This window comes from Natrix helvetica (assembly GCF_964273705.1).
Source record: "Natrix helvetica genome assembly, chromosome: 2".
Taxonomy (NCBI): domain Eukaryota; kingdom Metazoa; phylum Chordata; class Lepidosauria; order Squamata; family Natricidae; genus Natrix; species Natrix helvetica.
In genome coordinates, this window is record NC_138552.1 from 74,157,446 (window position 1) to 74,170,376 (window position 12,931).

Below are 12,931 nucleotides of genomic sequence, written 5' to 3' on the forward strand. Positions count from 1 at the left end.
CAGCAGTTTTCAACTGCCGCGCAGTGATTTCTACTGCCACAGGCTCCGGAAGCTGGGGAGGTCCTTTGCAGGCGGCTAGAACTGGCCACCCGCATAAGACCTCCCTGGACTTGTTTTGATGAGCACGGGGCGACTGATGGTATTGCGAAGCCCCAAAGCCCCCGCCGCCACCAGAATAACTGCCACCACCTCCTCCTCCTCCAACAGCACTGCCAGATATGTCGCCCGGCGCTGCGGCTGAGGTGAAGCCGCCAAAGCTCCAGCCAGCATCCCCGTGTGTGGCAGTGGCGACTTCCCCTCCACTTGGAGCACCTGAGCTGAGCCCCGCGTCACCCCTGCCCTCTCCTCCTCCTCCGTGCTTTTAAGGAGCCATGAGGCTGCGGGAGCCAGTAGGAAGGCGATGGAGGGGGTGGGAGCAGGGGAAAAAAAGGCCTCATGGCTCCTCAAAAGCACGGCGGAGGGGGTAGGGGTAACGCGGGACCAAGCTCAGGTGCTCCGAGCGGAGGGGGAGGCGCCGCTGCCACGGGTGGAGGCACCAGCGGGAGCTTTGCGGGCTTCACCTCAGACACAGCGCCTTACAGCAAATGTGGTGGTGCTGTTGGAGGAGGAGGAGGAGGAGGTGGAGGAGGTGGTGGCAGCAGTTATTCTGGTGGCAGCAGAGGCTCGTCGGCATCTTCAGTGGTAGCCCTGCCCCCGGTGAAAAAAACCGAAGATGGAGCAGATCCACGCAGATGATGTCGCTGCAACATGACTGGAGGAGGAATTCTGGGAGTTGAAGTCCACAAGTCTTAAAGCTGTCAGGTTTGAAGACCCCTCGTTTTTTTTCCCTAAAGGGTTAGGGGTGCAAGGATCTTGTAACTTGACAGCTTTAAGACTTACTTGCTTCAATGCCAGAGTTCCTGAGCCAACATGACTGGAGGAGGAATTCTGGGAGTTGAGGTCCACAAGTCTTAAAGCTCTCAAGTTTGAACACCTCTGGGGTTTTTTTTCTAAAGGGTTAGGGGTGCAAGGGTCTTGTAACTTGACAGCTTTAAGACTTGCACACTTCAATGCCAGAGTTCCTGAGCCAACATGACTGGAGGAGGAATTCTGGGAGTTGAAGTCCACAAGTCTTAAAGCTGTCAGGTTTGAAGACCCCTGGTTTTTTTTTCTAAAGGGCTAGGGGTGCAAGGGTCTTGTAACTTGACAGCTTTAAGACTTGTGTGCTTCAAATGCCAGAGTTTCTGAGCCAACATTTTGGTTGCTAAGCAGGAGCGTTGTTAAGTGATACTGATATTATATAACACTTTTAATTAAGTGTGTACCTTGAAGAAACATAACTTTGAGTTTCAAATAATACTGATTTCGTTGTTGTCTTAGGTGACATCTGTGAAAAAAATTCAGGTGCTCAGGCATGTATTTTAACACAAAATGGGAAGTGAGTCAATATGGGAACTTAGGTTTACTGATATATTTATGATTTATTTACATTTTTCTTTATTTATTGATTTTCCTCATATTTTTTAAAAATATGACCATCATTTGTCATGGCTTTTTTTAATGAAATGTGATTAATAAACAGCAATAATAAACCTACAGTCAAATTTCCACTTCCTGATCAGGGATACTGCTGATTGTTTTTTCCATTACAATATCTTGGTTACCAATTAGGTGGCAAACAAAACTGATCGTTTTTTTAAAGCTGTCATTTCCTTTTCGATAATCTTCCATTTCTGCTAATTATATACAACCATGATTTAACACAGACCTGAAGTTATGAAGGAGACTTTAAAGCTTCTGATTTTTCATTTTCATTGTTAAATATTTCTGCCTCCCAGGGTCGCAAGGCTTGTAGCTAGTAAAAAAAAATGAGGTTAAAGCATGGACAAGCTGAAATTTGGGGGTAGGGGGTAGTGGAGAATGTGGAGTCTCAAAAGGAAAACAAGTGCATTAAATCTTGCTGCACATGTTTGTCCCTTATTTTAGAAATCACAGAGAAAAATCATGCTTTATCTTTTTTGCTGCTAAATATTCCTAATGCACACTGCAAGTACTCAGGGCCCATGACTACAGGTTGCTCATCCTAGCTTTAAAGCTAAAATTAGACATTTCCTTAAACTCATCAGATCATGCATACTTTCTCACTGACACGCTTACTATTTCCTCTCTTCTTTGAAAAAATGTAATTCTATTTTTGGAGGCTGGCCAGACATGTCTTTTATGTATTAAAGAAAAAATAGCCTCATATGATAGCTGAGTTAGAGTTAACCAACGAATTACCATTTCCCATTTCTTCTTAATTTTTTGCTTCCATAATTATGTTTAACTTAGAACTCTAAGTTTGACTAGACTTCTCTATTACTTAATGCAGTGTTTCCCAAACTTTTTCCTTATCAAACAGCTTATCCGAAAGTCCTTCTTACCCAATCTAGGTAAAACACCTTAAGTCAATGTAAATGTTCCCATTACGATTAATGATTTTGTGTGTTATTAATTAAAGAAAAACCACTTTTACCCAGTTTTGAATAATTTACCCAGGTTTGGAAAGCACTGACTTAAGGAGACAACACTCGCTCTGTTCTACTTGAATTTATCTTACTCTTGAAAAAATAAATTATAAGTCTTATATCGAACATAACTCAAGCTGATCAGGAATATCTAGAGCAAATGCTAACAATGGAGAACTTAGGGCCCAAAAACTAAAGTTGAGATCATAGTTCCACACCTTGGAAAACAATGTTATTGTATATGGGGACAAAATTAAGCAAAACTTAGAACAGAGATAGAGAAAAAACATTCCTTTGAAGTGTGACTTTTTTATGCAAAAGAATTACCAATTAGTAACTATCAACCATATAGGTAGCCGTCGAGTTATGTTAGCAATTGCGACTGGAATTTCTGACACTAAGTGATGCAGTGACATCACATGATTTTGCAACAGCAACTTCTGCATTATTAACCATATCTGACTGATCATTAGCAAAGGACCCGCCTTGATCCAAGCCACTCTGGGCTCAGTCCCTCCCATCCCAAAGCATTGATAAGGTAAGGAAGTATCTTGTCTACAGCTCACCTTATCTGCACCCCCACATCTGTGCTCTTTTGGCTGGCTTGCATTTCTGCTTAACTTTTCACCCTACCCTCCACTCACCCTAGTATCTTCTGGCCCTATCGCCCCTGCTTGCCTGCTGGCTTTGTCAATCTGTGTGCCCTGGCCCTGCCAGCCTTGCCATACAATGCTCACCAACCCTATTGCCCCTGCCAACCTTGCCACTCCTCAAGTCCTTGCTGACTTTCACTATCTTCTTCCTGCCACTGCTGAAAAACCCTATCCTGCCTGGCTCTCAAGAGGCAGCTGCTGCTTACATCAGGTCTTCTTCCTCGGACTGTGCCCGCCTCTTATCCAAATGGCATATAGCAATTTGCATTAATTGCAGGTGATCCTGTCCTGAGATTTCTTCAAAAGCCTTCCAAAGGTCATATGGGGAGCAACAAATCAAGTTGGGATGGCAGAGTCAATCGAATGCAAAGCTGTCCAAAGGGCAGAGATGGGGGCAGATAGGCAAAGGGAGAGGGGAAGCTAAAGTGCTTCTGCAGTTTTAAGTGCAGGCAGTTGCTAAGCACCTGAATTGTGATCACATGACCACAAGGTGCTACAACAGCCGTTAACTTTGAAGACCAAGAATAATTAATCTTTGCTGCTGTATTGGTCATACCTGAGGACTATCTACACCTGGTGGAATCAGAGTTGATGGCTATATAGGATTACATACTCTGACACCCACCCTTTCTCTACCTCTGTCACATGACAACTGATAAAATATGTGATTCCCAGAATAATTGTCCAGAAAGTTATGACTAGACATGCACCTTTTAAAGAGATGGAGTAGTGCTTGAAAACTACACAAAATAAAGCAGGACCAATTTTTTCATGGCCATTTCAAAGTATTAAGCATTTGTATTTTACAAAATTCTGTATCCTCTGCCTTTCTTTCAAACATTCATTGAAAAGAACTGACTTCCAATACAAATAAAAGCCAAACTTTTCATCTAGCTATGGTGAACACTGAAATACTTTCCATTACAACTTTCCATCAGATTTTTAAATTTTAAATTAGATTTTTTTTAATCAAATTTATTTTAATAAAATGCTTTTGGAGTAAAAATCTATCTATCTGCAAATGAAACAAAAGTTTAAGAGTGTATGTTTTTGACTATTGGCCAGGGAGATATAAAAGCATAGATTGAAAAAAACCGAAGAAAATATACAAAATGTAAGGTTACATCTAGCAAAAATTATATAAAGTGTTATCATTTTTTCTGAAACATATACAATTTAACATATGAAAACAAAAATATATTTTGTGTCCGTCAACTAAGTTAGATAATCATTGAGCTGATGTTTGTGGGCTATGCTGCCTATCTAGTGCCACAAATGAAAACAGATTCAGCAAAACACCAGGAAAAAAAAAAGTCACACAACATAGAAAAATTACGGTAAGTTTGAACTTCAAGGCTGATCCTGACACCTTAATTGGACAACTAGGAATTTGTCCCAGTTTAACCCATATTTCCTACACTTCCTTAGTAATCATGTTTAAGTTTATGCAACTCAGGTTACTAAAATACCACATTTTCAGGTTTCTTGAAAAAACATTTTTGGTTACAAATTCTGAACACTCTCCAAAGTTTTAAAATAAAAGACATGCTTTAATCTTTTGATTTATTCTATGACAAACATCATGATAGTAGAACAGCACTACTTCTATACAGTAGTAATACATTGCCCTTCAAAAGGTGTCCTACAAGTGAAACGACAGAAGATGTCTTTTTATGGATATTTCCTACTATGAAAGTTTAACTGACAAACTCCATTGATGAAAAAACTTGCAGGATATACAGGTAGTCCTCAACTTATGACCGCAATCAAGCCCAAAATTTATGTTGCTAAGCGAGACATTTGTTAAGTAAGTTTTGCCCCATTTTACAACCCTTCTTGCCACAGTTGTTAATCGGTGCACTTGTTAAATTAGTAACACGGATGTTAAGTGAATCTGGCTTCCCCATTGACTTTGTTTATTAGGAGGTCGCAAAAGCTGATCACAAGACCCAGATACACTGCATCTGTCATAAATATGAGTCAGTTGCCAGCACCTGAATTTTGATCACATAATCATGGAGATGCTGTAATGGTCATGCATGAAAAACGGGGACAAGTCCCTTTTTTCAGTGCTAAATGAACTGTTATGAGGACTATTTGTGCAGAAACTTTCAAACCAACAAAACATAAAAGTTAGGTAAAGGGGCTGAGACATTTGTCTGTCTATCAGTATTATTATAACTGAATAGAGTAGGATAGTAATGGCTACCCTTTTTGACACAGAGTGCCGAAATGAGACCGTGCATGCTCCTTTTTGGCACCGAATGCCAAAGCGTATGTGCATGCGAAGCACACGCATGTGGCAGAAACAGGAAAAGCAGGTGATCTTCTGGTTTCTGGTGCGCGCATGTGCGCCAGCCACCTGCTCTCCTATGTGCATGCGCTGGCTCTGCCTGGCCTTTCAAGGGTCCTTGCATCCCCCTGCCCCCATCAGGGTGGCGGGACATCCCCATCGACGACCTGGTTCCGCAGACCCGGACAGCGAGAGAAAGTTGGGCCGCCTCCCGCCACTGGAACCCAGAAGAGCAACGGGTGATGGCTCCATGTGCCCGGAGAGATAGCTCTGTGTGGCACTTCTGGCATGCGTGCCATCATGGGAGGAGGACAAAGTACAGAGTACAGTACAGCACAGAGGGAGAACACTGCCAAAGAAAATGTAGGTTTCAAAATAAACAAAATCTTGGTGGAAGCTACAGAGAAAAAATCCTGGAAAATTCCTACAGCGCATCCCTACAGAGAGGCAGGTGGAAAGCATCTCAGAACATTGATAACTCCTTCATTGTAAGCACTCATTACTGGTCATGTGACTCAGAATGGATTACTGTACTACAGTATAGTAATCTGGTCTATGCTTCCCTATATGCACACAGATGTAACACAAAGGAAAAACAAAATACAGAAAAATTGAATGCAGAATAAAATACAGTGCCTCTTATGGCCTTTGGCAGAGAGTTTGGAAAGAATTTCAGAATTCATGCTCTGCATACTTTCCCTACTTTGTTTTATAAGTCGTAAATGGTTTTACACAGCTATTGACTGAAATAAGTACTTTCTATCCAGAAGTTTCATGTGCAGCATCACACAATAGATAATGAAAAGCCTTTTTAACAGATACAAAATGAGTATAATAGAAGAAATGTACCAATTGTTTTTGGCAATGTTTGTATTTTCATAACATCTTCAGTGATCGTAGGAAAATAATTGTCGGCTCTAATCCTATGCACTCTTAAAGGAACTTATTCCTAGGTAAACATGTAAAGGATTATACTGGAATGCACGAAATAAATTTCTAAATCCATGGATGAACTGTTAATGGTAGAGAAATAAGTGCATTCTCAAGTATTGTTGAAAGAAAAAGATGAAAGCAATCCATTGGAAAAGCTATTTTTGCCCATATCTTATAATTCAGGATACAAATAATTTATTACAGCTCTCTATGTATCATTTTGATTTTGTGAAAAGATTAAAAGATAGCTGCATTGACATTTAATATTTTTGTTATGTCACTATCCAAAGAAACCCAGGCATAGTTCTTTCTTCCAATTATGCAATGCAAAAAGAGAGGGAAGTCACACAAACTTCACTACTGAACATTAATGGGAGGGGGGGGGGAGAACCAGACTGCAAGGATTCAGACTTATGATGCATTCAAAAAGCTTCCATTCCAATTTAGTAAACAAGTCTTGCAAGCATTAAGAAAGATCCTTAGTACAAATTAGTATAAGAATCAAATGTCTAGTAGGTTTTCACTATCTATTGCAACTGATTAGGAGAGTGAGAACTGAAGTCCTAAATAGTGTTTCTCCTCCAGCATAGCTCTTTGACATAAGGACTGAGGAACGATCTTATGTTTTTGTTTTGGCATTTGATTTTTGTTTTTCACAACTTAAAAAAGCTGGATAGAAATTACAGAAAACTCATTGTATATCCATGAAGTAATTACTATAACTTTAAGCTACTATTTTACATTATGAGAGTCTAGCCCCTTCCTAGGTTCATGTTTCCAGTCCTTGCTTTTCAAGTCTAGATGAATTGTTTTGCATAATCATGGATTTGCTTAATGTCACAATGAATGATATCTTAATATGTTATCTATTAGTATTTGTATACTATATTGTTTATTTCAGTAATATTATTAACATTAATATGTTTTGGCCAGGTTGAGATATGAAACAGTACCAAGACCAAAACATAGCGAACCTAAGAAGTAAAATCCTCTGATTTACTAACTATTATGGATTGCAGGACTCCTGGCAAGGTTAAATGCAATTGTATGGGCTAATCTGCATCTTAATATTACACCTTTGATAAAATAATGAAATCTCTTATGTCTGAATGTTTTATATTTTAATATGCGATCACTATAGTTAATGAAGGTATCTGATCCAACATTTACAAAAGTTGGGAGCAGTGGAAGGAGACTAACTAGCATCCATCTTTGTTTCCATTTTTTCAACTAAGTTTCTGCTTAATGAAGAAATGTTATTACACAAAGGTATGCAGAGCAAATACACAAAGGTGTGTTTGCATATAGTGAAATAAAAACTCACCTGCAATAGCTATAATTCAGGACTAGCTATTGGTTCCAGGAAGCAATGCTATTTTAGGTAAACAATCTTGTGATAATGCAATACAATCTTTATATATTGAGCAAAGAGCTTCCTTTCAGAACAGAACATTTGCATAATATCAACGTATGTTTATATTATTATTTCATCATTTCATTTTTAAACCCAACCTGGTGAAACTGATATCCCTCCTTTAGTCCAGAAAAATCACTCCTGTTTCAATCCTAAATTCCTTTACATCTAATTCTCCTCCCAATCATCCATTTCAGATAACAGGTTCAGTTACATTTATGTCTTATGAATTCCAGCAAAAGGTCCAGCAGTTATTTTGTAAATATATTTATACCCTTTAGATTCGGGTGCCCTTTCAATTATAAGCAGTTGCTCCCTGCACTCAACAAAATTTAACCCCCAAACCCTGATCTTGATCCTGTCTTTAAAACTCAATGGGATTTCCAAGATAGCACATTCTGCTACTGGAAGAAAGCACAAACACGCGGAGTAATTAATCCCTTCACAAGTTTTAGAAAGATTCCTGACCTTCTTACAAGCTTGAAGAAACCAGAAAGAACCAACACCATGCATAACAGGCACCGGCCTAGCCTTAACAGAAGTCTAACTGTTGCTCTTCTCCATAACAGGATGCTCAATTACCAGAAGGCAAAACTGGAAGGGTTGTGGGAAAGGACATTAAAACGCTCGGATTCTTCCAGGCAGCCAACCCAGCTCTTGTCCTTCTCCCGTTTAAGGGCACCTACAGAATCTGCACGAAGTACTTTTCCCCCCAGATCTTCTTATTTTTGGTGGGGGGGGGAAGGAAAGAGGGGTGTCGGAATACAAATTGTGGTGTTCGCATAAGCCGGGCAATGACTGTTCCAGAACATTTCTTCTTTTTTTTTGGTATAAAATCACCCATCGCAACAACTTCCCCGAGCCGTGGACCTGTCCACCCTTTCTCTCCCCCCAACTGACCACTTTGAAAAGCGCGGCGAGCGATAGGCGACCAGCCCCACACATTCTGAGGTGCTGGACGAGCAGGATCTCGACCGTCGCCCCTTCCCCATTTCCTACCTCTTATCGGTCGGGAGTTGCGTGAGGGGTAGGGAGGGGGTATCATTCGGCGAAGGATTAAAGGCAACCACCTCCCTCCACCTGTTCGGGAAAGCCAGGGCTGGAGCTGGCCAAGGGTACAAGAGTCCTTCCGACCAGCGCCGCCGTGGCTGAAACCGTGTCTCTCCCCTTCGCAGCGCAACCTCCACCTTCACCAATGAGCCTCCCCGCTTCTTCTTGGCGCCAACCCGTCCTCCCCCCTCCGCTCCTCTCCTCACCACGCAGCTCCCCAGCAGCAGGCCAAGCTCGGGTTCCGTGGGAGGCTCGGAGAAAGGCCTCCTCCTCCGGCAGCCGGAGTCTCCCGCACACCCACCTCCAAGCGACCGAGAAACCGGGCTTGCCGCAGGCGACAAGCTTCCAAAAGCCGAGCCGGAATCCCAGGCAATCAGGCGCGGGAGGGACTAAGCTGCGGCGGCGGCAAGAGCCAATTGCCTGGCGCTCTGGAGCTCGGCTCAGCCCGGGGCGTCCCTGATCCTGCCCCAGTTGCGCCTCTGCGCCGCAGGGCAGCAGCGCCTCCCGACGGGCACGCGACCGGTTTGGTCGCCAGGTTGCAGCACCCACCGCTTCCTCCTCTTCCTCCTCCTCCTCCTCCTCTCGACGCCAAGTTCCGAGCTGGGCTTCCCTTTTTTTCTCTTCCTCCGGCCCTGTTAGGGGGAGAAATCTCCTCCACGTAGAAGCCAGAGCCGTCCGCCCACCCGCCTCCTCGAAACTCAGCGCAAAAGCCTCGGCGGGCCTCGTGCTCTTTTCCTCCAGCCAGCTCCGAATCTGGGCTGGAGGGGGAGGGAGGGAGAGAGGGGGAAGGGAAAGAAGGAAAAGCCAGAACCAGTGACCCAAAACTAAGCGACCCGTCTTAGCCCCCCCCCCCCCCGTAGCCCGGCAGCCGCACCGAGGCTCTTCCTCGTTCCTCGCCCCCCCCCCACCGCCTTCACTTTCTTTTGGCGTCGCCTTCGATTCTCGTCCTCTCTCTCTCGGTTCCCCGTCTTTCACGCGCCAAGGGTTTACCTGGGAGGTCCCACTCAGGCCGTGGCCTGTCAGTTTGATCCGGCTTCGGTTTGAGGAAATTGTTGGGTCCAACTTGATTTCTGCTCTCCGCGCAGTCTCGGTGGTGGACTCTGCGCTCTCCGATGATTGCTTTGCTTGTAAAATCCACAATGGTTATCTTAAAGACAAGCACAATTTGTGATGCCTCAACCTTTAGTCCATTTCCTCCAGTGTATCTTTTCATACATCTACTCTCTCTTTCTCTTTTTTCTCCTGCTCTACCTCTCCCTCCCTCCCTCTCTCACAGTGTGTGTGTGTCAGAGAGAGGGGGGGGTATTAAAAGGTTTGATCTACAGCCAAGTTTGGACTTTCCCAGCCATTCTCTTGACCTTTTGTTTTGAGGACCTGAACAGTTTAACCAGCACAGTTGTTATTTTAACCAGTTCTCTTCGGTTATTCATCATTTTTTAAAAAAAAAATCTTCACAATTCTGCTCCAAAGTTAGGACTCTCCACGGATGACATTTAGCATTATTCGGCATGGAAATCATTGGTTTGCAGGATGCTATTTGTAGGCTTTCCCTTGAATTTTCAAAAGCTATAAGCAATCTTGCTCTGGCATGAGCCCCTGGGAAAAATGTTTTTTTTTCCTTCTTCAGCCCCACACTTCAGATAGGATTTGGGGAAGGAACAAGGACGAGCTTCAGTGCGCCTATTTGAAAATAATCAAATCTTGAAAATCTGGGATAGAACAAATATTAAAGAGCAATGCCCTTTTAGGAACACTTCAAAGATACAATTGGGATCTTTTATGTCACCTCTTTTATCTGCCACATTTTTTTTCTTCGATGCTTTAATACTAATGGCTTGCTCAAGATCTAAACATCCTGTGAGCAATCTGGATTTTGGTATTGCAATGGAAACCAAAGGTCATAGCTATCATAAAAATGGGTAATAAAAAAGACACCTCTAAAATCTAGTAAACAGGAAGGATAATGTACAAGGTTGGTCATATGGCTTGGTTAGTTTTGCACCTAAACAGATAAATCACAACCCATGACCTATATTGACATTTGATCTGTAGGGCAAAAATTTGATGGCAAACTGCTCTTTTGCTGCCAAAGGATGCAAAATAGATGCCTTAAGCCACCTATAGTACTCCCACTCCCTAAAGTCAAATGCTAGGAGATTGTGACTTTCCTTTTGCATAGCTTATATCCGTGATGGCGAACCTTTGGCATGCGGAGCGCTCTGTGCAGGCATGCAAACTTACCCAGTGCAGCTCCACCACGCATGCGTGCACGCCTCCCACCGGCTAGCTGATTTTTGGGTCTGCCGTGGACGCAGGAGATGCACACGCATGTGCGGTGTGTGTGTGTGTGTGTGTGCAGTCTGGGGGAAGGCGAAAAACAGAACTTCAGAATGTCCTGGTTTTTTGCCCTCTCCAGGCTCCAGAGACTTTCCTCGAACCTCTGGGAGGGGAAAAACGGCCTCCCCTGGGCTCTAGAGGCCGGAAACACACCCATTTCCGAACATCTGGAACTTCCTGGTTTTTGCCCTGGTCAGGCTCTGGAAGCTTTCCTCAAGCCTCTGGGAGGGAGAAAATGGCCTCCCCCAGACTCAGGAGGCCCTCCCTAAGGCCTCAGGGTGCCAAAAATGGAGTGTGTTTCTGGCCTCTGGAGGGCTTGAGGGGCAAAACCCCATGCAGGGAGTGGAAGCATGTGCATGTGCAAGTGGGTTACCTGCGCATGCATGGGGGGGTCACGTGTATGCACACGAGGGTGGGGTGCAATGCATTGTGGGTGTGGGGCACGGGTGCACGCACTATTGCACAGGCGTGCACAGTTTTGGCACGCAAGGACAAAAACATTCACCATCACTGGCCTATATGTTTGAATGATTGTATATTCAGTATTTAATCATTTTGAAAACAATTTTTTATAAATATTCAGAAGTGATACCATCCCAAATAGGTTGCATTAAAGTAAGAGATCTTTATAATGTTATTCTGAGTTTTAATTCCAAGCATCGATAAATGCATTTTAAAGCACTGTAGTAAGGCTTTGTGCAGTGCATCTCTCAATGTGACGATTTGGGTTGGGGCCTACTATGAACCTTGTATACACATTGGGTAAGCCAATTATAAGCCATGGTTTAAAATTCACCATAGTGATTGGAATATAGCCTAATTTCCATAGAAATCCTAGCACAGGGGAGACGGAGAGAGAGATACAGATATATAGATATAAAAGTAAATATACAATAGCTTCAGAAAAAGTAGAGAGAGGTCTTTTAGGGAATATTGGCAAATTTCCTCCCTAAACATGAATACAAAACTGCTTCTATTGATCTTGCTTTGGAGTAAAATATTATGAAGCATAGTTTTAACACAAAATACAAATTCAGCAATTTTATTCAGCATTTGCAGATTCTTATTGCATCAGAATAACAGAACCTGAGAGCTATGAATTAAGTAGTGATTTGTAAGTATGTATGTTTGGATTTAAATGCCATATCTGCTCCTTGAGATACCTCTTGAAACAAGCTAGCATTAATATTGATTGCACAAGGGTATTTGTTGTTTAGTAATTTCTAGTGATCAGACTCTAGTAATTCTAATAAGCTTTACTCAATAGGTTTGTGCTTTTTATCATAATTGGACTTTGTTCTTGCTGTCATAGAGCTGAGGAAAAGCAATTAAAGATAAGTGCAAGTGGAAGTTCTAAATAGAATAGAAATTGCTCTTTTTAGCTTAGTTTCTTTTATCAGTTTGACCCCAAGAGGCTCCTTGCCTTACATATATGGATATTTAGAAATTAATACATGGGTTTATAGGCAAAACACACCATTGTAGAAGATAATTTCTACTTTTGACACAGTTCTGTACACTTTCATCGATAGCCATTAGCTGTTAGGAAGACAACTTTTTTTTGGAAAGACTCAGACAAGTTCCCTGCATCTTGTCAACATTTTCTTTAGTTCAACTGATTACAAAGGGCACTTCAAAATGCAGCCTGTAAAACTGGTTCTTTGATTTATAACAGTCGTTCTTTGAGGTACAATCACTTATTTTGATGAGAAAGCTTTGGAAAGAAACAACTTGTGCATTGGATCTAAGACAGTGTTTGCAATAT

At 42.4% G+C, this 12,931-nt stretch overlaps 1 protein-coding gene across 5 annotated transcripts in view; it reads right to left on the bottom strand.

Annotated features, from left to right (window-relative positions):
- PIP5K1B (phosphatidylinositol-4-phosphate 5-kinase type 1 beta) overlaps window positions 1–9,960 on the bottom strand; it is an 83,770-nt gene extending 73,810 nt beyond the window's left edge. Inside the window, exon 1 of one of the 5 annotated variants that reach the window (XM_081943656.1) lies at window positions 9,820–9,960. The gene's annotated coding sequence lies outside the window, so the exon portion shown is untranslated. Of the gene's footprint in view, window positions 1–8,778; window positions 8,933–9,035; window positions 9,271–9,378; window positions 9,587–9,819 lie in introns of those variants that run through there. The other 4 variants (XM_081943657.1, XM_081943659.1, XM_081943655.1 and 1 more) reach the window with 4 other exon arrangements.
- Window positions 9,961–12,931: the final 2,971 nt, after the last annotated feature.